The 25,798-nt window shown below is 45.5% G+C and overlaps 1 protein-coding gene across 1 annotated transcript in view; it reads right to left on the reverse strand.

Annotated features, from left to right (window-relative positions):
* The window catches only part of LOC126234766 (uncharacterized), a 113,540-nt gene that overhangs the window by 18,664 nt on the left and 69,078 nt on the right, over positions 1–25,798 (reverse strand). The window lies entirely within an intron of this gene.

Below are 25,798 nucleotides of genomic sequence, written 5' to 3' on the forward strand. Positions count from 1 at the left end.
CAAGCCTTCACACTGGGTGGAATCAGATAGGGCCTACGTCGCTAAAGGGTCCCACCTCCTCTCGTCGAACTTTCCTTATAGCTGTAACTTAAAAGGCCTTGTATCGCATAGCAAAATACTGTTTTTGACGTGTATCAGATACTACAATACTATTTTGTATAGTAATGGGCCTTGTACCGTATACTTAATTACTGTTTGGGCGTGTATCGAATACTACAGTACTGTTTTGTACGTTCAAACGTCGGCAAATAAAACCCAACGATGAAAAAATACACATCAGACTACCATCTTTCATGTTGAAGGTTATATAGACTTATAATGTTCAGTTTACATGTCACTTATTGATAATGGCAAGAAAGGTAACTGATGAATAGTAGTTACACAGGAGATAATGAAATTAACTCATGGAAAGAGAAAATATAAAAATGTATCAAATGAAGCTGGCAAAAGGGAAAACAAAAGACTAGAAAATGAAATCGACGGTAAGTGCAAAATGGCTTGAGGGCAATGGTTAGAGGACAAATGTAAAGATTTAGAAGCATACCTCACTGGGAGGAAGATAGTTACCGACTCAAAAAAATTAAGGAGGCCTTTGGAGAAAACAGAAGCAGTTATATGACTATCGAAATGTCAGATGGAAAACCAGTCGTAAGCGAGGAAGGGAAAGCTGAAAGGTGGAAGGAGTAATAGTCGGTCTGTACAAGGGAAATGAACTTGCAGGCAGTACTATAGGAATGGAACAGGACGTAGATGAAAACGAAATGGTAAATACGATACTTCGAGAAGAGTCTGGCAGAGCACCGAAAGACCCGTGGAGACAATGCTCCAGGAGTAGATGACATTCTGTCAGAGCTACAGATAGCTTTGGGAGGTTTCATTCAATTTCTCAACCTTCTCCTTCCTATTATAAAACACCTCAGGAATTTCAGTAGAAGGAGGCGGGCGTGGAACTGAATAACATCTGGGTTTCGGTGCTCTAGAAAACGTATGCCAATCTTCCACAACGGTGTGATAGCAACAGCGGACGACGGCAGCCGACAACGGCCAATTACGCTAGCACATTCAAAACATGTGACGTCATGCCATTGGGCGGATGCACGCGGAAGTAGAATTTTGTTGTAGTCAGTAGCGAGCAAGGGTGTGAGTCGGGCATTCAAGGTAGCTATGATCACCCTTGAAAATGACCTCTGCATATGGGGACGAAACGTTGTGTTATAACGTATAATCCATTCGACCACGGCATAATATTCCGAAACATTTTTATTGTGACTCTAATTTTTAACTTCACAGCCTTCACAGCCTTTTCGCGAAATACAAACATGAGAAGTAATAATTATTTTTGCTAAGTCAGGTGAAAGGAAACTGAAACAAACTGTTGTCATCTCATCATAATGTTCAAAGTCGACTGAAAAATGTCACACACGTACGGAAGACTGAAAAGGGTGACTGGATAGCTCTATTAATACATAGTTATTCAATATATACCTTGCAAACGAGACTGAATCACAGTCCGGAAAAAAATTAGGTGTTATTGCATAGTGCATTAACTGAGAAAAAATTCTATCTGATCCTCATTTATTACACCCCAAACCATCCGCTACTAGAACAGGAAAAGCGGAAATTGTAGTAGTACACCAAGTATCCTCTTCCACACACCAGAGGAGAAAGCGAATTAATATTGCATTGACATCCAGTTCTGAGGTATTTTGAAAGTTTCAAGTTTCTGTCTCACAGGTGCGTTAGTTTAAAATCAATTGCAAAATTTGTATCCAACAGATAGGAAAGAGAGCGAGCTAATAAAAATTTAGTAAAATAAGTTATATATGCCAGATATGGCCGAAACTGCTCCATTTGTCCCTGAGCTTCTATATTACCCGTTTTTCACCCCCAGCCTCAGCCAAACGAGTGCTACGGAGAATAATTTTTTTCCAGGTTGCAGGTGAGCTCAGTTTGGTAGAAGCTAGTTCAGGTCCACCTATAACGGACGGGCAAACAAGTTGTTGCAGCCTTTTTCTATAGCTAGTAATTTAGCACATTGTGCCTGTAGTATCTGCGACGAAATCGGCTAAGCACAACCAACGTGCAGGAAGTCCACTTGGACAGGTGGTGTTCCGTGTTAATGATTCTGTTTTGCCTTCTATTGCTGTTACAAAGACCCCTCATATTAAGTTTTCCGAAATACTTCCTGTGTACAGACATTAGCCGTCTACACTTTTATTATATGTACAGATACTGCAGTGCCTGTTTGCTCAGAAATACGATGCATGTTCCTTCAGACATGTACGCATGTCCTAAGGAACAGGTACTGTGGCGACTACAGCTGTTATGAAATACATGAAATGTATTCGCAGTTGCGAATATGGATAACCATCAGTTGTATAATGGAATGAAGACAATGAAAATTAGTGCCTGATCGGGACTCAAATGCAGATTCCCCGCTTATCGCTGGCGGTCGCCTTACATTTAGGCTATCCGAACACGCGCCGCAGCCAGCCCCAAACTTTCACATTTCGCAACAATGCATCTGCAGTTTGCTCTCGTACATCCGTAACGTTCAATTGGAAGTCGCTTGCTCGGTGCCGATGCATAAATTCGATATTGCATTGCCTGTCTTGCTGAGAAATACGATGCAATGTCTCCCCGTACGGGAATATACAGGGTGGTCCATCTGAAATTTCGGATGAGATTATCTCGAAAACTATACATTGGGTAAAAATAGTGGGTAAGACAAGTTCGTAAGCCGAAAGGGGGACATAAAATGATACTACACGTGACCTCCAGCCCCCTCCCCCTTGGGTGGGTCGGGGGGCAACTTTTAAATCTTAAATGGAAACACCCATTTTTATTGCAGATTCGGATTCTCGATAAAAAAGTAATCAAGTTCTGTCTGAAACATTTTTAAACCATTGACAGATGGCGCTGAAATCGAGAAGAATTAAAATTGGGGAAGAACTCAGATTTATTTAGAATGATCCGAAAAGGACGCATCAAATCGGTACAAAATGTGCACCAATTCTTTCATTACGCCAAATTAAGTTACTTTTGTACAAAATGTATCCCACCCGCCACTGTTTTTGATGGAGGGATGCGGAATGGTATTACAGTCTCATTAGGGAACTCTTCACAATTGCATTACTCACCCGACTGTCGCGCTACCGTGGCCAAACTGCGAACTATGGATCAGTATACAAGGCTATCAGACGTCACTTCACTTTCAGATTGTGAACCGTAAATAACAACTGACGAAAGTATTCTTTAGCAAAACATGGCTCACTCTCCTCCTACAGACATTGTTCATATGATGTTAATTTTAGGTGAATGCCGTAACAATTACGCTGCAGCTGCGCAATTGTATGCGGATCGTTTCCCAAACAGACGACATCCAAGCGAAAACATTATTTGAAATTGCACTCAGTGAGCTCGAAATGGATACGTGCACCGTCCACCTCGTCATCGCGAATGCAATGAAAATGACGCTCATACCCTTATCGTTCTCGCCTGTGTTCAACTGGATCCCGAAATTAGTAGTCGTGCGATCAGAGACAAACTGGAAGACCGAAATCAACTGTTTTGAGGATTTTGAAGGCACATAAATATCATGCGTATCATATCACACTGACACAGGTATTAACGCCGAAAGATATGCAAATACGCGTGCATTTCTGCTAATGGCCTTGGAAATGATAGGAACTGACAATGATTTTTTTTTAGATACGTTGTGTTCACCGATGAAGCTACATTAAAAAACAATGGCATCAATCCACACTGGCACAGACCCGTTGACAATCAACACAAATGGTCGTTAATGGTCTGGTGTGGAATTTTAAACGGTTACTTGATAGGACCGTATTTTTCTTTAGCGAAATGTGTTACTGGGGAATCTTATTTACAACTTCTCCGCGATGATTTGTTGGAGACAATGGAAGATGTTCATTTAGAAACTAGGGAACGAATGTCGTTCCAACAGGACGGAGCAACTCCCCGTTATGCTAAAAATGTGCGGAACGTTTTAAATTTACGATACCCTGGTCTGTGGATAGGACGCGGCGGACCAGTTCAGTGGCCTCCACGTTCACCAGACCTAACATCTCCTGATTTTTTTCTTGTGGGGTTATTAAAGAAATATTGCTAACGAAAAACAACCCACAACCAGAAACGATGTGGAGCAACGCATTCGAAGAGCGTGTGCAGCCATACCACAGGATGTTACTGCTCAAAACTGTGGACACTTTAAGCGTTGAAGCAAATGGGGATAGTTTTGAACAATTTCTTCGTGGCTATTTTCATTAATTAAGCACCCCAAATTTTGAGAGGGAAGGGGACTCACACTAATGAAGCACCCCAACATGTGAGAGGCAAGGGGACCCACACTAATGAACCACCCCATGGAACATCATTCTACTACGGCCATGTCGCTGCTCCTGGATAACGCTAAAAGTAGGATACAGAAGTTAAAACGTTTGAAGTGATGTGACGAATTAACTGAATAAAAATAATGATCAAAGTCATTTCGAAAAAGATTTAAAAATAGGAAACAAAATCAATGTACCTAAAGCGACTCGAACTAAAAATCTTTTGTGTGGAAGGCCAGTACCTTAACCATTACTCAGTGCAACCGGTCTGTAAATTGCTACTATTTTAAAAACCGTAGAGCATCACGCGAAATTCCGAATTTTTTATCATCGATTACTTACAAACGAGAGTCCACCAGGGCGAATGGCTGCAGTGTGTTATTCCATTGCACCTTAAGCTACATCATCGTACAGACTGTTTCAAAAAGTCGATCCCACCGCTAGGGACCTCTCCATGTTAGTAAAAATACACTACTGGCCATTAAAATTGCTACACCACGAAGAGGACGTGCTACAGACGCGAAATTTAACCGATAGGAAGAAGATGCTGTGATATGCAAACGATTAGCTTTTCAGAGGATTCACACAATGTTGGCGCCGGTGGCGACACCTACAACATGCTGACATGAGGAAAGTTTCCGACCGATTTTTCATACACAAACAGCAGTTGAGCGGCGTTGCCTGGTGAAACGCTGTTGTGATGCCTCGTGTAAGGAGGAGAAACGCGTACCATCACGTTTCCGACTTTGATAAAGGTCGGATTGTAGCCTATCGCGATTGCGGTTTATCGTATCGCGACATTTCTGCTCGCGTTTGTCGAGATCTAATGACTGTTAGCAGAATATGGAATCGGTGGGTTCAGGAGGGTAATACGGAACGCCGTGCTGGATCCCAACGGCTTCGTATCACTAGCAGTCGAGATGACAGGCATCTTATCCGCATGGCTGTAACGGATCGTGCAGCCACGTCTCGATCCCTGAGTCAACAGATGGGGACGTTTGCAAGACAACAACCATCTGCACGAACAGTTCGACGACGTTTGCAACAGCATGGACTATCAGCTCGGAGACCATGGCTGCGGTTATCCTTCACGCTGCATCACAGACAGGAGCGACTGCGATGGTGTACTCAACGACGAACCTGGATGCACGAATGGCAAAATGACATTTTTTCGGATAAATCCAGGTTCTGTTGAGAGTATCATGATGGTCGCATCCGTATTTGGCGACATCGCGGTGAACGGACATTGGAAGCGTGTATTCGTCATCACCATACTGGCGTATCACCCGGCGTGATGGTATGGAGTGCCATTGGTTACACGTCTCGGTCACCTCCTGTTCGCATTGACGGCACTTTGAACAGTGGACGTTACATTTCAGATGTGTTACGACCCGTGGATCTACCCTTCATTCGATCTCTGCGAAACCCTACATTTCAGCAGGATAATGCACGACCGCAAGTTGCAGGTCCTGTACAGGCTTTTCTGGATACAGAAAATGTTCGACTGCTGTCCTGGCCAGCAGATTCTCCAGATCTCTCACCAATTGAAAACGTCTGGTCAATGTTGGCTGAGCAACTGGCTCGTCACAATACTCCAGTCACTACTCTTGATGTCGTGTTGAAGCTTCATGGGCAGCTGTACCTGTACACGCCATCCAAGCTCTGTTTGACTCAATGCCCAGGCGTATCAAGGCCGTTATTACGGCCAGAGGTGGTTGTTCTGGGTACTGATTTCTCAGGATCTGGGCATCCAAATTGCGTGAAAATGTAATCACATGTCAGTTCTAATATAATATATTTGTCCAATGAATACCCGTTTATCATCTGCATTTCTTCTTGGTGTAGCAGTTTTAATGGCCAGTAGTGTAAGTTAAAGAAACGGCCTTTGGCAAACAACAACACGACACAAGCAACTCAGTACATAATTTTGTCGGAATATAGCCTCGGAAATGAAATCCTGCGTGCGATGCTCGCTGTCTTGGCTCGACCTCGCTGACAAGGGTCGCGCGTTGCGACCACGGTGGGGTTTGCGCCTCGGAGCGGCTGCCACACTGCGCAGTCCGCCTCCGCCTTTTGGTGTAGCCCTTCCAGACGCGACGGTAGACCAGTCGGGCCCGCGACGCCATAAAAAGCTACTGCGAGGTCGCAGACCCGACCCTTCCCCCCCCCCCCCCCCCAACCCCTCCCCGGCCAGAGCGACACAGTAAAATTCGGCGCCCGCCGCCCTTCTGGAGTCGCGGAGCTAGCGAGGCCGCTCCAGTTTTACTGTCGTCCCACACTTTGACGGCAAGCGGCTGCCTCTCTGGACCAGAAGGAACGCCACGCGCGGGGCTCTCCTTTCGTCATCCACGGCCTCCCGCCCAGCGTATCAGACGCGAGGGGAACTGAATGTCTCCGCTGCCGCCCGAGAAGTTTTGAAAGAGCAACAGATTAACGTGAAACTGAAAAGGAACCAAAAGCCAAAATAAGCGCAAGAGACGCCATGCGTGAAGCGTTCAAAGAATTAGAAAACAAAGTTCTATGTACCGAAGTGACAAAAAATGCTAAGAAGTTTTCGTCTTATGTTAAGTCACTAACCGAACCGAACCATCTCTCGAGATAGTCTGTAATCATAATGGCATTGAAACGGGGGATGACACAGTAAAGGCAAAACTAATAAACGTCTTTTCGCAAAGATGTTTTACAAAGGAAGATCGCACAATTCCTCCTTTAAAACGTCACACGAACGTCAAAATGACAATCAATGAAATTCTCCAACAGCCGTGTCATTGAGATGTTATTTTATTTTATTTACGACTACCAGTTTCGGCATTCCACTATGTCGTCTTCAGGCCCCGTATGCATCTCTCAGAAATAAACTATGTTGTCATACAGTGCCATATTTTCCCGGATGTCGTGAATTCGAAACCGTATCCCAAGTGCTTCATTCGAAGACTTGATTGCAATCAAGTCTTCCAGCAATATATGGCACTGTATGACAATATCGTTTATTTTTGAGAGATGCATATGGGTCCTGAAGATGGCATAGAGGAATGCCGAAACTTGTAGTAAAAATACATCTACGTCTACATCTAAATGATTACTCTGCTGCCCGCATCTCGTGGTCGTGCGGTAGCGTTCTCGCTTCCCACGCCCGGGTTCCCGGGTTCGATTCCCGGCGGGGTCAGGGATTTTCTCTGCCTCGTGATGGCTGGGTGTTGTGTGCTGTCCTTAGGTTAGTTAGGTTTAAGTAGTTCTAAGTTCTAGCGGACTTATGACCACAGCAGTTGAGTCCCATAGTGCTCAGAGCCATTTGAACCATTTGATTACTCTGCTATGCACAATAAAGTGCCTGACAGAGTGTTCAATGAACCAACTTCAAGCTGTCTCTCTACCGTTCCACTCTCGAATGGCGAGTGGGAAAAACGAGCACGTAAATTTGCGAAGTGCCGGGGTGGAGAAGAGTTTGTACCTCTTTAATTCAGACGAATTTCACATGAGAACTGGACATGCACTCGACCCCCTCCTTACATACCACCTAATTGATTATGTGCGCAACGGTAATGGACTTAGTAAAATAAGGAGTGCACACTCACAATAATTTAATAAAAATCGTGATCTTCTCAGACAAAAGGAGAGCTTTATCATAATAAACAACAGGAAATGGGATTCTGCATATATCTACGAAATGATATGCGGATTAAATATTACAATGAGATTTATTATACATCACAACATAAATGTACATGACTATCGACACAAACAGTGGGTTAACGGACAGGGTATATTGAAATATTGTGAGAATAAGAGTTGGCTCGAGAACAAGGGGCTCCTACTCTCTGTGATGCAATAGATTGACGATAATGACTGGAGGTCCTAATGAATCAAATATTAATCTGCCGACTATATAGCAGTATCGCAATTAGTAGTGACAGCTCAAATGGGATCACATGGAGAAACAAGAAAGGTGGACTTGTAGCAAAGCGGGCGCACGTGCTGCTGAGGGATTCAGTATAAAATTGATAAGGTCCTACAATGCCGGAGCCGCAAAATACTGAACCAGTACTGAAGTCTGCAGCACATCGTCGGTAGGCAACGTCCTGATGATGTAGCCGCCGACTTCTGCCGTGCAGCAACTCTGGTCGTGAAGGCTGTCCGAGAATTCTAAGTTATTGCGAAAAAGAGCGACCAAGTCGCAAGACTGTCCGACCTCGACGAAGATCAGATCCCGAATCCACTGCCCACGCAACGCAAGAGTGAAGCCAACATTGCTCTACTCCCTACTCTCCTCGAAAAACCGCGAATCGGCATTCAGTTCTGATTCCAAAATTCCCCCACATTGTCTCAGAACATCATTCGCGCCAATAGCGACCGTTCCCTCCAATTTCGAGCAGGGCTTTATGACGTCAACTAGCCTCAGTTTAAGTTGACCAATCATGCCTCTGCTATTCAGCTGAGGGCACTGACTGGCTACGAAAACAACCTGCCTAGATCACCGGCCATCCGGTGCCAGACAATCGCACTCAGCAGGGCACAGTCCACAAGTTATCTCCGAATCAAGAGGACAATGCAGTCAGTCGGTGCCAGGAATCTTCGTTCCAGACGCGCCGGAACGGTAAACACAAAAACTGCGGCGACACTCAGACGTCTCGCAGGTCGTTTCGCCCTGCATACAATAGGCGAAACTCGACCGACGTCAGTCGTTCCAATAGGCGCTTAAGCCTATTGTACGAACCCCTCAGAATTCAGGGAATTGCAGCCCCCCAACCGGAAACGCTGTGTACCGCGTCCTCCAATGTTCGCCTCGCACAAGTCACCCAGAGAAGTAAAACAACATGCTTAGGAATCGAGTGATAAGTATTTTTTGAGCTCTCAGTACAAATACTCGCATTACAATAACGTTATTCGGTCTGTTACTACGGTGCTATGACATAGAACATTAATAAAATTGATGAAAATGAGAGGCGACATGCAAAAGAGGGCGTGGAACCTCTCAAATTTTCCTGTGAAAGCCCTGATTTCTCTTGTTTTATCGTGATGATCATTTCTCCCTAAGTAGGTGTGTGCCAACAGAATCTTTCTGTAATCGGGGGAGAAAAATTTCATGAGAAGATAAAATAAAATAACATCTCAATTACACGGCTTTTGGCGAATTTCATTGATAATTACTTGACCAGCTGATGTCCCCTGTCCATGATGGATCAACAGAGACTAAATGACAGATAAGTCACCAAGGGATAGAAAATCAACCGAGATCGCTCATAGAGAAACGCCCGCTGTACCAGACGGGATACCATATCGATTATAGACAGAGTTTGGGAATGAGCTTATCCCTCTTCTAGCAGTAGGATTGCTTGAGTCTCTGGAGAAGCTAACTTTTCTAATGGTCCCAAAACAGTACGGGATATCCCAGTTTTCAAGAAGGGTTGTTGAAAAAATGGCTCTGAGCACTATGGGACTCAACATCTGAGGTCATCAGTCCGCTAGAACTTAGAACTACTGAAACCTAACTAACCTAAGGACATCACACACATCCATGGCCGAGGCAGGATTCGAACCTGCGACCGTAGTAATCACGCGGTTCCGGACTGAAGTGCCTAGAACCGCACGGCCACCGCGGCCGGCAGGGTTGTTGAACAGATGCACAAAACTGCAGATCTACATTTTTGATGTCGGTCTTGGGTTGGGTTGTTTGAGGAAGGAGACCAGGCAGCGAGGTAATCGGTCTCATCGGATTAGTGAAGGTCGGGGAAGGAAGTCGGCCGTGCCCTTTCAAAGGAACCATGCCGGCACTTGTCTGGAGCGATTTAGGGAAATCACGAAAAACCTAAATCAGGATGGCCGGACGCGGGATTGAACCCTCGTCCTCCCGAAAGCGAGTGCAGCGTGTTAGCCACTGCGTCACCTCGCTCGGTTGCTGTCGGTCTGCTGTAGAATTTTGGGACACGTTTCATTCCATTTTATGGTGACATACGTGGCGAAATGCACCATCAGCGACTCGCGAGGACGCAACAGACACAACGCTGGGCTGGCAGATTTGCTCCTCGCACAGTGTCTAACTAGTAGCGCTCGCCTGGGGCTAATTAAAGACGGTAGTATTTATTGCCGCCTGCCCGTCTGTCTGTCTGTGTGCTGTAAAAAGTGGCGTGCGTCAGCAGCGGACGACGCGACCGGAGGAAATTAATCCCAGCCCGGCCCCGGCCGGCTCTGGTCGCTGTATATTGCGCTCGACGCCTGTAATGGCCGGGGCGGGCCTCGCGGCTGTGCGTCAGCGCGTCGCCGCCAGATGTCGCCGCCCAGCCACGCCCCCACTCTGTGACGTAGCCACGGTGTAGCTCAGCCAGGCTAGGACGGGACAAGTTATTGCCACTTCGAGTGACGTCAAAGTGACGTGTCTCTCGATGCGACCGCGAAAGTCGACTGCAGTTGACAAATCGGAGGACATTGGAAAAGGGCACAGGTGATCCTCCGTTTTGAAGAAGGGACGTGGAACAGATGTGCAGAACTATAGACCTATATCTCTAACGTCGATCAGTTGTAGAACTTTGGAACACGTATTATGTTCGAGTATAATGACTTTTCTGGAGACTAGAAATCTACTCTGTAGGAATCAGCATGGGTTTCGAAAAAGACGATCGTGTGAATCCTAGCTCGCGCTATTCGTCCACGAGACTCAGAGGGCCATAGACACGGGTTCCCAGGTAGATGCCGTGTTTCTTGACTTCCGCAAGGCGTTCGATACAGTTCCCCACAGTCTTTTAATGAACAGGACTATCAGACCAATTGTGTGATTGGATTGAAGAGTTCCTAGATAACAGAACGCAGCATGTCATTCTCAATGGAGAGAAGTCTTCCGAAGTAAGAGTGATTTCAGGTGTGCCGCAGGGGAGTGTCGTAGGACCGTTTCTAATCACAATATACATAAATGACCTTGTGGATAACATCGGAAGTTCACTGAGGCTTTTTGCGGATGATGCTGTAGTGTATCCATTGTACTGAAATGCAGGAGGATCTGCAACGAATTCACGCATGGTGCAGGGAATGGCAATTTAATCTCAATGTAGACAAGTGTAATGTGCTGCAAATACATAGAAAGAAAGATCCTTTACCATTTAGCTACAATATAGCAGGTCAGCAACTGGAAGCAGTTAATTCCATAAATTATCTGGGAGTAGGCATTAGACGTCATTTAAAATGGAATGATTATATAAAGCTGATCGTCGGTAAAGCAGATGCCAGACTGAGATTCATTGGCAGAATCCTAAGCAAATGCACTCCGAAAACAAAGGAAGCAGGTTACAGTACACTTGGTCGCCCACTGCTTGAGTATTGCTCACCAGTGTGGGATCCGTACCAGATAGGCTTGATGGAAGAGATAGAGAAGATCCAACGGAGAGCAGCGCGCTTCGTTACAGGATCATTTAGTAATCGCGAAAGCGTTACGGAAAAGATAGATAAACTCCAGTGGAAGACTCTGCAGGAGAGACACTCAGTAGCTCGGTACGGGCTCTTGTTACAGTTTCGAGAACATACCTTCACCGAGGAGTCAAGCAGTATATTACTCCCTCCTACGTATATCTCGCGATGACACCATAATGATAAAATCAGAGAGATTAGAGCAGACAGAGGCATACCGACAATCTTTCTTTCCACGAACAATACGAGACTGGAACAGAAGGGAGAACCGATAGAGGTACTCAAAGTACCCTCCGCCACACCCCGTCAGGTGGCTTGCGGAGTATGGATGTAGATGCAGATCTAGAAATGAACGGCTTCGGAGACGCCATATTGGATTTCGTGGTATTTCGTTATTTCTGCATTATAACTTGCATTTACGGTAGTAGACCGTTTCAAGCCAAGAGCGCATTGAAGATTTATCACAAGCACGTTACTCTTAGTATGATTTGTTATAAGTAAATGTCAGTTAATGACATATCAGCGATGAAAGCCATCAAGGAGAAAGGTAACTATTAATATTGTTGAAAGTTGCTTTAGTTCAAGGTGGTCTTGCTGCTAGAGGTGTGGCGTTATGAAGACGAAGGTTCAAATGTTCAAATGTGTGTGAATTCCTAAGGGACCAAACTGCTGTGGTCATCGGTCCCTAGACTTACACACTACTTAAACTACACTACTGGCCATTAAAATTGCTACACCACGAAGATGACATGCTACAGACGAGAAATTTAACCGACAGGAAAAAGATGCTGTGATATGCAAATGATTAGCTTTTCAGAGCATTCACACAAGGTTGGCGCCGGTGGCGACACGTACAACGTGCTGACATGAGGAAAGTTTCCAACCGATTTCTCATACACAAACAGCAGTTGAGCGGCGTTGCCTGGTGAAACGTTGTTGTGATGCCTCGCGTAAGGAGGAGAAATGCGTACCATCACGTTTCCGACTTTGATAAAGGTCGGATTGTAGCCTATCGCGATTACGGTTTATCGTATCGCGACATTCCTCCTCGCGTTGGTCTAGATCCAATGACTGTTAGCAGAATATGGAATCGGTGAATTCAGGAGGGCAATACGGAGCCGGCCGCGGTGGTCTCGCGGTTCTAGGCGCGCAGTCCGGAACCGTGCGACTGCTACGGTCGCAGGTTCGAATCCTGCCTCGGGCATGGATGTGTGTGATGTCCTTAGGTTAGTTAGGTTTAAGTAGTTCTAAGTTCTAGGGGACTGATGACCACAGCAGTTGAGTCCCATAGTGCTCAGAGCCATTTGAACCATTTTGGCAATACGGAACACCGTGCTGGATCCCAATGGCCTCGTATCACTAGCAGTCGAGATGACAGGCATCTTATCCGCATGGCTGTAACGGATCGTGTAGCAACGTCTCAATCCCCGAGTCAACAGATGGGGACGTTTGAAAGACAACAACCATCTGCACGAACAGTTCGACAACGTTTGCAGCAGCATGGACTATCAGCTCGGAGACCATGGCTGCGGTTACCCTTGGCGCTACATCACAGACAGGAGCGCCTGCGATGGTGTACTGAACGACAAACCTGCGTGCACGAATGGCAAAACGTCATTTTTTCGGATGAATCCAGGTTCTGTTTACAGCATCATGAAGGTCACATCCGTGTTTGGCGACATCGCGGTGAACGCACATTGGAAGCGTGTATTCGTCATCGCCATACTGGCGTATCACCAGGCGTGATGGTATGGAGTGCCATTGGTTAAACGTCTCAGTCACCTCTTGTTCGCATTGATGGCCCTTTGAACAGTGGACGTTACATTTCAGGTGTGTTACGACCCGTGGCTCTACCCTTCATTAGATCCCTGCTAAACCCTACATTTCAGCAGGCTAATGCACGACCGCATGTTGCAGGTGCTGTACGAGCCTTTCTGGATACAGAAAATGTTCGACTGCTGCCTTGGCCAGCACATTCTCCAGATCTCTCACCAATTGAAAACGTCTGGTCAATGGTGGCCGAGCAACTGGGTCGCGCAATACGCCAGTCACTACTCTTGATGAACTGTGGTATCGTGTTGAAGCTGCATGGGCAGCTGTACCTGTACACGCCATCCAAGCTCTGTTTGACTCAATGCCCAGGCGTATCAAGGTCGTTATTACGGCCAGAGGTGGTTGTTATGGGTACTGATTTCTCAGGAACTATGCACCCAAATTGCGTGAAAATGTAATCACATGTCAGTTCTAGTATAATATATTTGTCCAATAAATACCCGTCTATCATCTGCATTTCCTCTTGGTGTAGCAATTTTAATGGTCAGTAGTGTAATTAAAAAGAGTCACACCAGACGCGTTCGCTTTTATTTACAAAGCAGTAGTGTAGCTTAAACTAACTTATGCTAGGAACAACACACACACCCATGCCCGAGGGAGGATTCGAATCTCCGGCGGGAGGGGACGCACAGTTCGTGACGTGGGAAGACGAAGGTAGGAATTTCATGTACTGCTGTATGCTTCTTCGTATTTGTAACAGATTGTTGAACTTCTTTATCAAAATAATAGAAGTGTATTCTGCAATATTCGATGTTGTTTTCGTGTAGGACTGCATTCTCTCGTGAATAAGTTTCTTCAATTTTCTGACGTCAGTCTCATTAAAACAAAAAACAAAAACAAAAAAAAAAAAACCGAATGATCAATTGTGAGTGAATGACCAGCAGCGACATTTGTAGAGTTGCTTGTCACAAATATTTGGCCCTCTTTTTCTCGGAAACGTCGCTATTTCCGAGGATATGTTCAGGCAGAAGCCTAAGATCATAGCAAATGGCAATTGTATTCTTAATTGTCACATATATTTAGCTGTTTTCCTCCGTCACGATTTCCGAAGGCTCACTCGCGCTTGGGAGAAACTAGTGCAACTCGTGGCTTATTGGGTCAACTGCTATCGACTTTCATCGCCACATCGAGAGAGACGTCAGTTTGACGTTACATCTCTCCCAGTAGCGGGCGGCTAACTGTGGTTCACGTGTGCGTATCGTTGCCGCCAGCGAAACTGTCTTGTCTTGCACAGTGTTGTCTCAATATATATAATTATTTTGACACCTTACGGTGTGTGGCGAATGGTACTTCTGCTGTAACATTGCTTGTAAAGCTCCGTGCAACATACAGGGTTATTACAAATGATTGAAGCGCTTTCACAGCTCTACAATAACTTTATTATTTGAGATATTTTCAAAATGCTTTGCACACACATACAAAAACTCAAAAAGTTTTTTTAGGCGATCACAAATGTTCGATATGTGCCCCTTTAGTGATTCGGCAGACATCAAGCCGATAATCAAGTTCCTCCCACACTCGGCGCAGCATGTCCCCATCAATGAGTTCGAAAGCATCGTTGATGCGAGCTCGCAGTTCTGGCACGTTTCTTGGTAGAGGGGGTTTAAACACTGAATCTTTCACATAACCCCACAGAAAGAAATCGCATGGGGTTAAGTTGGGAGAGCGTGGAGGCCATGACATGAATTGCTGATCATCATCTCCACCACGACCGATCCATCGGTTTTCCAATCTCCTGTTTAAGAAATGCCGAACATCATGATGGAAGTGCGGTGGAGCACCATCCTGTTGAAAGATGAAGTCGGCGCTGTCGGTCTCCAGTTGTGGCATGAGCCAATTTTCCGCGGGCTACTCGTGAAACTTGCCCGCACGCGTTCAACCGTTTCTTCGCTCACTGCAGGCCGACCCGTTGATTTCCCCTTACAGAGGCATCCAGAAGTTTTAACTGCGCATACCATCGCTGAATGGAGTTAGCAGTTGGTGGATCTTTGTTGAACTTCGTCCTGAAGTGTCGTTGCACTGTTATGACTGACTGATGTGAGTGCATTTCAAGCACGTCATACGCTTTCTCGGCTCCTATCGCCATTTTGTCTCACTGCGCTCTCGAGCGCTCTGACGGCAGAAACCTGAAGTGCGGCTTCAGCCGAACAAAACTTTATGAGTTTTTCTACGTATCTGTAGTGTGTCGTGACCATATGTCAATGAATGGAGCTACAGTGAATTTATGAAATCGCTTCAATCATTTGTAATAGCCCTGTATAATTTCTCTGATTTTCCAGTTTTAAACATGGCTCGTACTCAGCAGCCATATACTAGATTCAACGTAGGATTACTCACCCAACCGGTTGCACATAACTGGTAGGTACATTGACCTAAGTTTCGACACCTACTAGGCGTGTCTTCGTCAGAATGAAGCTACAAATCCTATAAAATAATACCTAGGAAATCAGGTATGACAAAAAACATAGCAAGCAAGACGACAATTTTCATGACGTACTAAGATTACTTAGGCAAAATTACAACGCTAAAAAGCAATGGTCATAATTTGGAGTAGCTATGCTCAAGTAAAATGTAAAATAAGACGTTGTTGCCTTTGCCACGCGTGCCCAGCTGGGGACATCAGACTGTTCGGACCAGTGGCTTACATTGCTGCCAAGAAAACAATACGAGTTGCGCCGCCTATCAGGCGCGGACAATGGTATGTGCCCATTTGAAACATTATACCAGAAATAATTGAAAAAAGACAGTTAATTTTAAAAACGAAACATAAAGAAAGCGAGGTTAATGTCTTTTGAAATTTCACGGTAGTGAAGCAGATTAAGTATAACAGAGCCACCTATTAGGCTTTACAGAAATTACTATTACGTGAATGACAGAATGATACAGCAAAATTTTACAAACAGCTCTAAAATCCAAGAAATAATTGTATGAAGGTAACTTCAGCAGCACGTATCTTTGAGAATCTAAGAAAATGATGTTTGTGAGTCAGAAACAGGGATAATATAGTAAAAAACAGAGAAATCAAAATCCCGCGATCCATGGATTGAAACCATTGAAAAAATGTTTGTTATGTAGTTGTAACTGTCCATTGCGGATGAGGCCATCGTTCTTAGAAATAACCTCAAAAATATCCAACTCTTCGGGTACATTGAGCCTATAACCTTTCTTTTCTCTACCCAAAATGGAAATTTCTTCCACGCATTTCGGCGAGGCATTGTGATTTATTTTCGGTTTCTGTTGTATGCAGACAACAGAAGACGGTTTGTTGACGACTGAAAGCGGTTATGTAATAACATTGGAGTAATACAGCTGTGCCGGCCAGTGCGGCCGAGCGGTTCTAGGCGTTTCAGTTTGGAACCGCGAGACCGCTACGGTCGCAGGTTCGAATCCTGATGTCCTTAAGTTGGTTAGATTTAAGTAGTTCTAAGTTCTAGAGGACTGATGACCTCAGCTGTTAAGTTCCATAGTGCTCAGAGCATTTGAACCATTTGAACCAATACAGCTGAGCGCGATCATGAGTTTTCAACATTTCTAAGTCTTGTACTGATGATGGAACTAGCCGAAACAGCGTTACAAATACAGACAAATATCGAGGGATCTGGCGGTTTTATTCAGAGAACGGTTTACAATATCTTAACATGCGGATACAGATGTGGTGCGGATGGCATTTTTCTTATTCGTACAGACGTCTAAGACGAGGCATCCGTGTGATACCATAGCAGGAGAACGCCTGAAAATAAGGAGGACGCCCTCAGGAACAGCAGAGAACGTCGTGCACGTACAATCTGAATTGGATGCGGGATTGGAGCAGAAACCTCGGTCGACCCTCTGAGGGTTGCCAGCGCGGAGGTGCGGACGCAATACGGCCGCACAAGACAGTGGCAGGCGCAGCGCACGCGCAGTCGCGGCTTCCGGCCGCCCGTAAACCGGGATTCGGCGAGCGCCACTTTGCTTTCATGACGTCACGCGGACCCGATGGCCGCGCGCCTTAGGCGCCATCAGCCCTCTCGCCGCAGGATTGCGGAGCCACGGCCCCACCCCCTCCTCGTCCTCGTCATTACCTTTTCTAGCAGTATATGCTTCTCGAGTTATTGCGGCGTCGACTTAGCAAAGTAGACGCGATCTTCGCACAAGAGAGAAGGCTCTGCATTGCTGTGCGGCCCTTTTCATCTACACCCACATCCATACTCTGAAAACCACTGTGAAGTGAGAGTCAGAAGGTACTTCCCAATACACTACGTTATACAAGGTGTTAAGTAATTAAATGAAACAACAAGTTCACTGTTACCAGTCACCGTTTTATTTATTTCCACGACGCGTTTCGAAGGTTTAAACCTCGATCATCGGGTGGATTTACATTAGTAAGTATTACATTTGTGTGTGTGTTGTGTTACGATTTTGGAGGAACTTGTGGCACTGCCTCCAGTGGTCACAGGTTCCTTTTGCTGTCGTAACACATCACATGTATACTGCAGTATTGCTGAACGCAGTGCCACAAGTTCCTCCAAAATCGTAACACAACACACACACAAATGTAATACTTACTAATGTAAATCCACCCGATGATGGAGGTTTAAACCTTCGAAACGCGTCGTGGAAATAAATAAAACGGTGACTGGTAACAGTGAACTTGTTGTTTCATTTAATGTCAGTAACAGTCACGGCAAAGCCTAACCTAAAAATGTTCGCATTTAAAGTGTTAAGTAATATTAGGAGAAATCCTGGGAAATGAATAGAGAACTTACAAAGAAGCGAGAAAGTTCAGATATATGCATGTTCAATTTTTTTATTGTCTTAATTGCAGGCACGTTTTGTTCTTACACGTTTGCTTCATTTCTGTCTCCTTGTTCTAAAATGTCCAGCTTGGTTCTGTATTTTCTCTTTTTCCCAAATGTTGTCTTCTGATGGCTAAATGCAGTCATCAGAACTTCTACCGTTATTTCAAAAATGGTTCAAATGGCTCTAAGCACTATGGTACTTAACATCTGAGGTCATCAGTCCCCTAGACTTAGACCTAAGAAAGCGTAACTAACGTAAGGACATCATACACATCCATGCCCGAGGTAGGATTCGAACCTGCGACCGTAGCAACAGCGCAGTTCCGGACTGAAGCGCCTAGAACCGCTCGGCCACAACGGCCGGATACCGTTACTTCTAACATAAATCTCTAAAAGCCGTATCATAGACTGTCTGCTGTATCTACTGCATTCCTTCATGAAACACGGTGGTGAAGAATGTTTACATTCAAAAAGCCATTTTGATTTAGATCATGTTTCCCAAATAAATGCATAGATCGAGGGTTGGCAACATCTTGGTTTGTTCTATCTCTGGTCTCAATCCATTGCATTTTTATTTTTTGGAACATTTAACGGAAATAGTGTATTCAACATTCTTCGCCAGCATCCTGAAAAAGGCTTTGAGCAGAAGCAGCAGACACTTGGAAAATAGAAGCGAGCGCCATTAGGCGGCACTCAGAATTTTATGTTAGAGCTGATGGTGGACATTTTGAACATTTCATTTAGCCAGTAGAAGACATCATTCGAAAAGAGAAAATACATGTAGAAGGAAGCTGATAACTTGGAAACAAAATCACAGAAACCAAGCAAACATGTAAGAGCGAAAAAGTGTGTGTAACTAAGAAAATACCATATGTATGTTTGAACTTTTTTGTTTCTGTTTAAGTCGTCTATCCATTCCCCAGAAGTTTCTCACATATTACTTAACACATTGTACAGGTTAATTTTAAGATTATGGCATCTGAAGTTTAGGGTCCGAAGCATAGTCTGCGAGCAACTGCCACAGAACTTCCGTCTCCCCACAATAAATAGAAATCGTTTTAGGGTCTCTGTATCCAATATATATATGAAATTCTGTCTTAGTTCGGATCTCTCTAGCGTCGTTAAGCATCAAAAAATCTGGTTGTGCTTTAGACTGGCACCACAGTTTTTGTCTTGAAGTACCTGAAAATTTTTGCGTGCGGGAAAAGATTCCTGCTTGATAAGTGGCAGGCATAATAGTTTTTGCAGCCGAAGTGATAACACCGTGTTAGCCTAAAATGCAAGTATGGCTCCCATTGGTGTGTTGTTGGCGAGAGCATCTCATCTGACTCTTTAAATTACAACTAATTGGACGAATGGAAATATAGAGTTTCCTCCCGTTTGGTTTGCATAAGCAGCGCCCGTAGAATGACTGCTCGGAACACGAATAGTAACAGATTTCTTTAGCTCGTGGAAGAGCGTCAACAAAATAATAACCTGAAGTGCAGACTATTAAAGGTAGTTGTCAACCATCTCAGGTAATTCATTTACTAAGTTCCATGAGTCAGTATTAAGTGAGGAATGTAAAGATAACCACAGTGACATACGCATCGTTTTAGAATGGATCGCGAGGACAAAATTAGGCTAATCAAAGCGAGCACAGGAGCATCTAAGAATGTCTTCCGGTGCTCAACATGTAGACGAAACGGGAGGAGACTCTGTATTCCCGTTCATTCAATTAGTCTAAATTTAACGAGTGGGCTTACGTTTACTGAAATTTTTATTCTAGTATCGTGCACTTTCAGCTGTATGCGTTTACACCATCTTGTGTAAAAGTCGTACCTTCCGGCAGGTGATACACTCCTGGAAATTGAAATAAGAACACCGTGAATTCATTGTCCCAGGAAGGGGAAACTTTATTGACACATTCCTGGGGTCAGATACATCACATGATCACACTGACAGAACCACAGGCACATAGACACAGGCAACAGAGCATGCACAATGTCGGCACTAGTACAGTGTATATCCACCTTTCGCAACAATGAAGGCTGCTATTCTCCCATGGAGACGATCGTAGAGATGCTGGATGTAGTCCTGTGGTACGGCTTGCCATGCCATTTCCACCTGGCGCCTCAGTTGGACCAGCGTTCGTGCTGGACGTGCAGACCGCGTGAGACGACGCTTCATCCAGTCCCAAACATGCTCAATGGGGGACAGATCCGGAGATCTTGCTGGCCAGGGTAGTTTACACCTTCTAGAGCACGTTGGGTGGCACGGGATACATGCGGACGTGCAATGTACTGTTGGAACAGCAAGTTCCCTTGCCGGTCTAGTTATGGTAGAACGATGGGTTCGATGACGGTTTGGATGTACCGTGCACTATTCAGTGTCCCCTCGACGATCACCAGTGGTGTACGGCCAGTGTAGGAGATCGCTCCCCACACCATGATGCCGGGTGTTGGCCCTGTGTGCCTCGGTCGTATGCAGTCCTGATTGTGGCGCTCACCTGCACGGCGCCAAACACGCATACGACCATCATTGGCACCAAGGCAGAAGCGACTCTCATCGCTGAAGACGACACGTCTCCATTCGTCCCTCCATTCACGCCTGTCGCGACACCACTGGAGGCGGGCTGCACGATGTTGGGGCGTGAGCGGAAGACGGCCTAACGGTGTGCGGGACCGTAGCCCAGCTTCATGGAGACGGTTGCGAATGGTCCTCGCCGATACCCCAGGAGCAACAGTGTCCCTAATTTGCTGGGAAGTGGCGGTGCGGTCCCCTACGGCACTGCGTAGGATCCTACGGTCTTGGCGTGCATCCGTGCGTCGCTGCGGTCCGGTCCCAGGTCGACGGGCACGTGCACCTTCCGCCGACCACTGGCGACAACATCGATGTACTGTGGAGACCTCACGCCCCACGTGTTGAGCAATTCGGAGGTACGTCCACCCGGCCTCCCGCATGCCCACTATACGCCCTCGCTCAAAGTCCGTCAACTGCACATACGGTTCACGTCCACGCTGTCGCGGCATGCTACCAGTGTTATTAAAGACTGCGATGGAGCTCCGTATGCCACGGCAAACTGGCTGACACTGACGGCGGCGGTGCACAAATGCTGCGCAGCTAGCGCCATTCGACGGCCAACACCGCGGTTCCTGGTGTGTCCGCTGTGCCGTGCGTGTCATCATTGCTTGTACAGCCCTCTCGCAGTGTCCGGAGCAAGTATGGTGGGTCTGACACACCGGTGTCAATGTGTTCTTTTTTCCATTTCCAGGAGTGTATTATGTAACGTATCGGCGTACATACAGCTCATTTTAATCACGATTCTGATGCAGCGTAACTGATGTGTTGCTGACTGTTCGCATTAAAGGGAGTGGTCGGAAAGATGTCACCTCCAAAAATGAATTCAACTAATTATCGGTTTATTTGTAGATACACGTCTGTAGCTGTGGTTCAGACTGAAATGCTCCGTCCAGCGCCCTCTGTTGGCCAGTTTTTTGCACTCGTTTTTGATTTCAGTAAAATGCCATGCCATTTCAGGAATTCTTACCTCTCTACCTACATTATTTCATGAGTCAGTGCATTTTCAAATGTTAAAGGACTTTCGGGTCACCCTGTATATGTAGTCCCGCTACAAAGTGAAATCTCCGCTCCACAGAAGGTCAGCACGCTGCCAGAGGGGCCGAAACCAAATGAGGCAAATGGCGCAGGGCACTTGTAAAGCGGAGATGAGACGCACCAGTCGGTCTAGACTGCTCTAGCGACGTGGCACGTTACTGTGGCGCAGTATTTCACCGTATACCGGGACCGTAAACGTGTAACTGCAAACAAACGAACAAATAATCATACAATTTTATTTTTAGAGATGATAAAACTCCTCATATTTGTCAGGACGTATTAGTGTGCGACCATAAACTGGGACAAGTTTCGCGAAAATCCATCAGCTCTGTGGCAACAGACAGCAGGTTACAGTACACTAGTTGTCGGATTCCGCCGAAAGGCAGAAGCGACGGAGACCTCGCGAAGCCGCCAGAAGTGATTATACCAGTAGAAGAGGCGAAATAGGTCCTGTATTGAAGACGAGTCCCGAGTACGTAAACAAACACTATGTGATCAAAAGTATCCGGACACCCACAAAAACAAACGTTTTTCATTTTAGGTGCATTGTTCTGCTACCTACTTCCAGGTACTCCATATCAGCGACCTCAGTAGTCATTACACATCGTGAGAGAGCAGAATGGGGCGCTCCGCGTAACTCATGGATTTCGAACGTGGTCACGTGATTGGGTGCCATATGTCTGTACGCTGGTCTAGCGGTTCTAGGCGCGCAGTCCGGAACCGCGCGACTGCTACGTTCGCAGGTTCGAATCCTGCCTCGGGCATGGATGTGTGTGATGTCCTTAGGTTAGTTAGGTTTAAGTAGTTCTAAGTTCTAGGGGACTGATGACCTCAGACGTTAAGTCCCATAGTGCTCAGAGCCATTTTTTTTTGTCTGTACGCGAGATTTCCACACACCTAAACATCGCTAGTTCCACTGTTTCCGATGTGATATTGAAGTGTAAACGTGAAGGGATACGTACAGCACAAAAGCGTACAGGGCGACCTCGTCTTTTGAGTGGCAGAGACGGCCGACACCTGAAGAGGGTCGTAATGTGTAATCGGCAGACATCTATCCTGACCATCACACAGGAATCCCCAACCGTTTCAGGATCCAGTGCAAGTACTATGACAGTTAGGCGGGAGCTGAGAAAACTTGGATTTCATGGTCCTGGCTGTCCATAATCCACACATCACACCAGTAAATGCCAAACGACGCCTCGCTTGGTGTAAGGAGCGTAAACATTGGAAGATTTAACAGTGTAAAAACATTTTATGGTGTGAAGAATCACGGTACACAATATGGTGATCCGACGGCAGGGTGTGGGTATGGCGAATGCCCGGTGAACGTCATCCGCAAGCGTGTGTAGTGCCAACAGTAAAATTCGGAGGCGGCGGTGTAATGGTGTGGTCGTGTTTTTCATGGAGGGGGCTTGCACCCCTTGTTGTTTTGCGTGGCACTAACACAGCACAGGCCTACACTGATGTTTTAAGCACCGTCTTGCTTCCCACTGTTGAAGAGCAATTCGGGTATGGCGATTGCACCTTTCAACACCATCAAGCACCTGTTCATAAAGCACGGCCTGTGCCGAAGTGGTTACACGACAGTAACATCCCTGTAATAGACTGGCCTGCACAGAGTCCTGACCTGAATCCCATAGAACACATCTGGGTTATTTTGCAACGCCGTCTTCGTTCCAGGCCTCACCTACCAACACCGATACCTCTCCTCAGTGCAGCACTCCGTGAAGAATGGGCTGTGAGAGTGGATGCTGTCATCAAGAGTAAGGGTGGGCCAACACCGTACTGAATTCCAGCCTTACCGATGGAGGGCGCCACGAACTTGTAAGTCATTTTCAGCCAGGTGTCCGGATACTTTTGATCGCATAGTGTATTTTCAAGCGGTGCATCATTAGTCCCGCTTCTTTTGTCAGAGGTCGGGCACGTTTCAGCGGAATTAGGAACACGTCTCTAGTAAATCTGGGCGTTTGTTTCCATTGCGTTAAGTGATATCCATGTAAAACCAGTAAGCTCCTGATTCTCTAAAGTATCGAGCTTCCATATATAAAAGAGCTTCGAACTTCAGATTACTTTGGTTTGAAATTATATTTAACGTTTTTTGGAACTCGCGCACAACTCCCAGTATCGAACGCTGGATGAATATAATGGTTCAAATGGCTCTGAGCACTATGGGACTTAACATCTATGGTCATCAGTCCCCTAGAACTTAGAACTAATTAAACCTAACTAACCTAAGGACATCACACAACACCGAGTCATCACGAGGCAGAGAAAATCACTGACCCCGCCGGGAATCGAACCCGGGTGCGGGAAGCGAGAACGCTACTTCACGACCACGAGCTGCGGACTGGATGAATATAGTCTGCGTAATTTCGGCTCCGTTTTAAGCCAAAGATAGTTTCTCACATATCTCAATGTTCGATAACATATCTCCTGAACCGTATGTCGTACAATAATATAATTTTTCGGATACATTCACTGCCATACAGGGTGTCAATATTCTGGAATGTGACACGATCGATCACTCTAAGCAGAAATGTGTAGCAGATATGGATTCTAAAATGCATGCTTTAATGGCTATGAGCACTTGTACATCTTCGCTACTGTAAGACGAATCTCTTCTACAGAAAGGTCTTTGCTTTCCATACTTTGATAGGTGGTAGTACCGGCCAAACCGAGAAAAAAAATCCAGTGAACATTGACTGTAAAGTGCATACCTTAAAACCTATGAGCACTTATTCAACGTCGCTACTGTCAGACACATCTACATCTACATAGATTCTCCGCAAGATACCTATGGAGTATGGAGGAGGGTACGTTGTACCACAGCTGAACTAATCTGCCATATTAGAACCTAGAAATTAATGGTAATTCTGAGTAACTATGTTCTGCAGGTGGATTATTTTGTAACCATTCTGTTGATCTACTTGTATTAGCTCTAAATATGATTACTCGGTTTGTAACCATTCTTTCTCATATGATTACAATAAACATAATAATTCCTACAATATAAATTGTTTATCCAATTCATGAAACTACTAGGGGAAAACGAATATCTGTATGCCTCCGTATGGGCCCTAATTTCTCGTTTGTTACCTTCGTGGTCCTTACCCGCAATGTATGTTAGCGGCAGTAGAATCGTTCGGCAGTCAGCTTCAAATTCCACAACTCTAAGTTTTCTCAATAGTGTTTGTCGAAAAGAGCGTGACCTTCCCCCCAAGAATTCCCGTGTCAGTACTAGAAGCATCTCCATAACACTTACGTGTTGTTCGAACCTATCGGTAACGAATCTACAGGGTGTTTCAAAAATGACCGGTATATTTGAAACGGCAATAAAAACTAAACGAGCAGCGATAGAAATACACCGTTTGTTGCAATATGCTTGGGACAACAGTACATTTTCGGGCGGACAAACTTTCGAAATTACAGTAGTTACGATTTTCAACAACAGATGGCGCTGCGGTCTGGGAAACTCTATAGTACGATATTTTCCACATATCCACCATGCGTAGCAATAATATGGCGTAGTCTCTGAATGAAATTACCCGAAACCTTTGACAACGTGTCTGGCGGAATGGCTTCACATGCAGATGAGATGTACTGCTTAAGCTGTTCAATTGTTTCTGGATTCTGGCGGTACACCTGGTCTTTCAAGTGTCCTCACAGAAAGAAGTCACAGGGGTTCATGTCTGGCGAATAGGGAGGCCAATCCACGCCGCCTCCTGTATGTTTCGGATAGCCCAAAGCAATCACACGATCATCGAAATATTCATTCAGGAAATTAAAGACGTCGGCCGTGCGATGTGGCCGGGCACCATCTTGCATAAACCACGAGGTGTTCGC

The sequence above is a fragment of the Schistocerca nitens genome, chromosome 1, assembly GCF_023898315.1.
Source record: "Schistocerca nitens isolate TAMUIC-IGC-003100 chromosome 1, iqSchNite1.1, whole genome shotgun sequence".
Lineage (NCBI taxonomy): Eukaryota > Metazoa > Arthropoda > Insecta > Orthoptera > Acrididae > Schistocerca > Schistocerca nitens.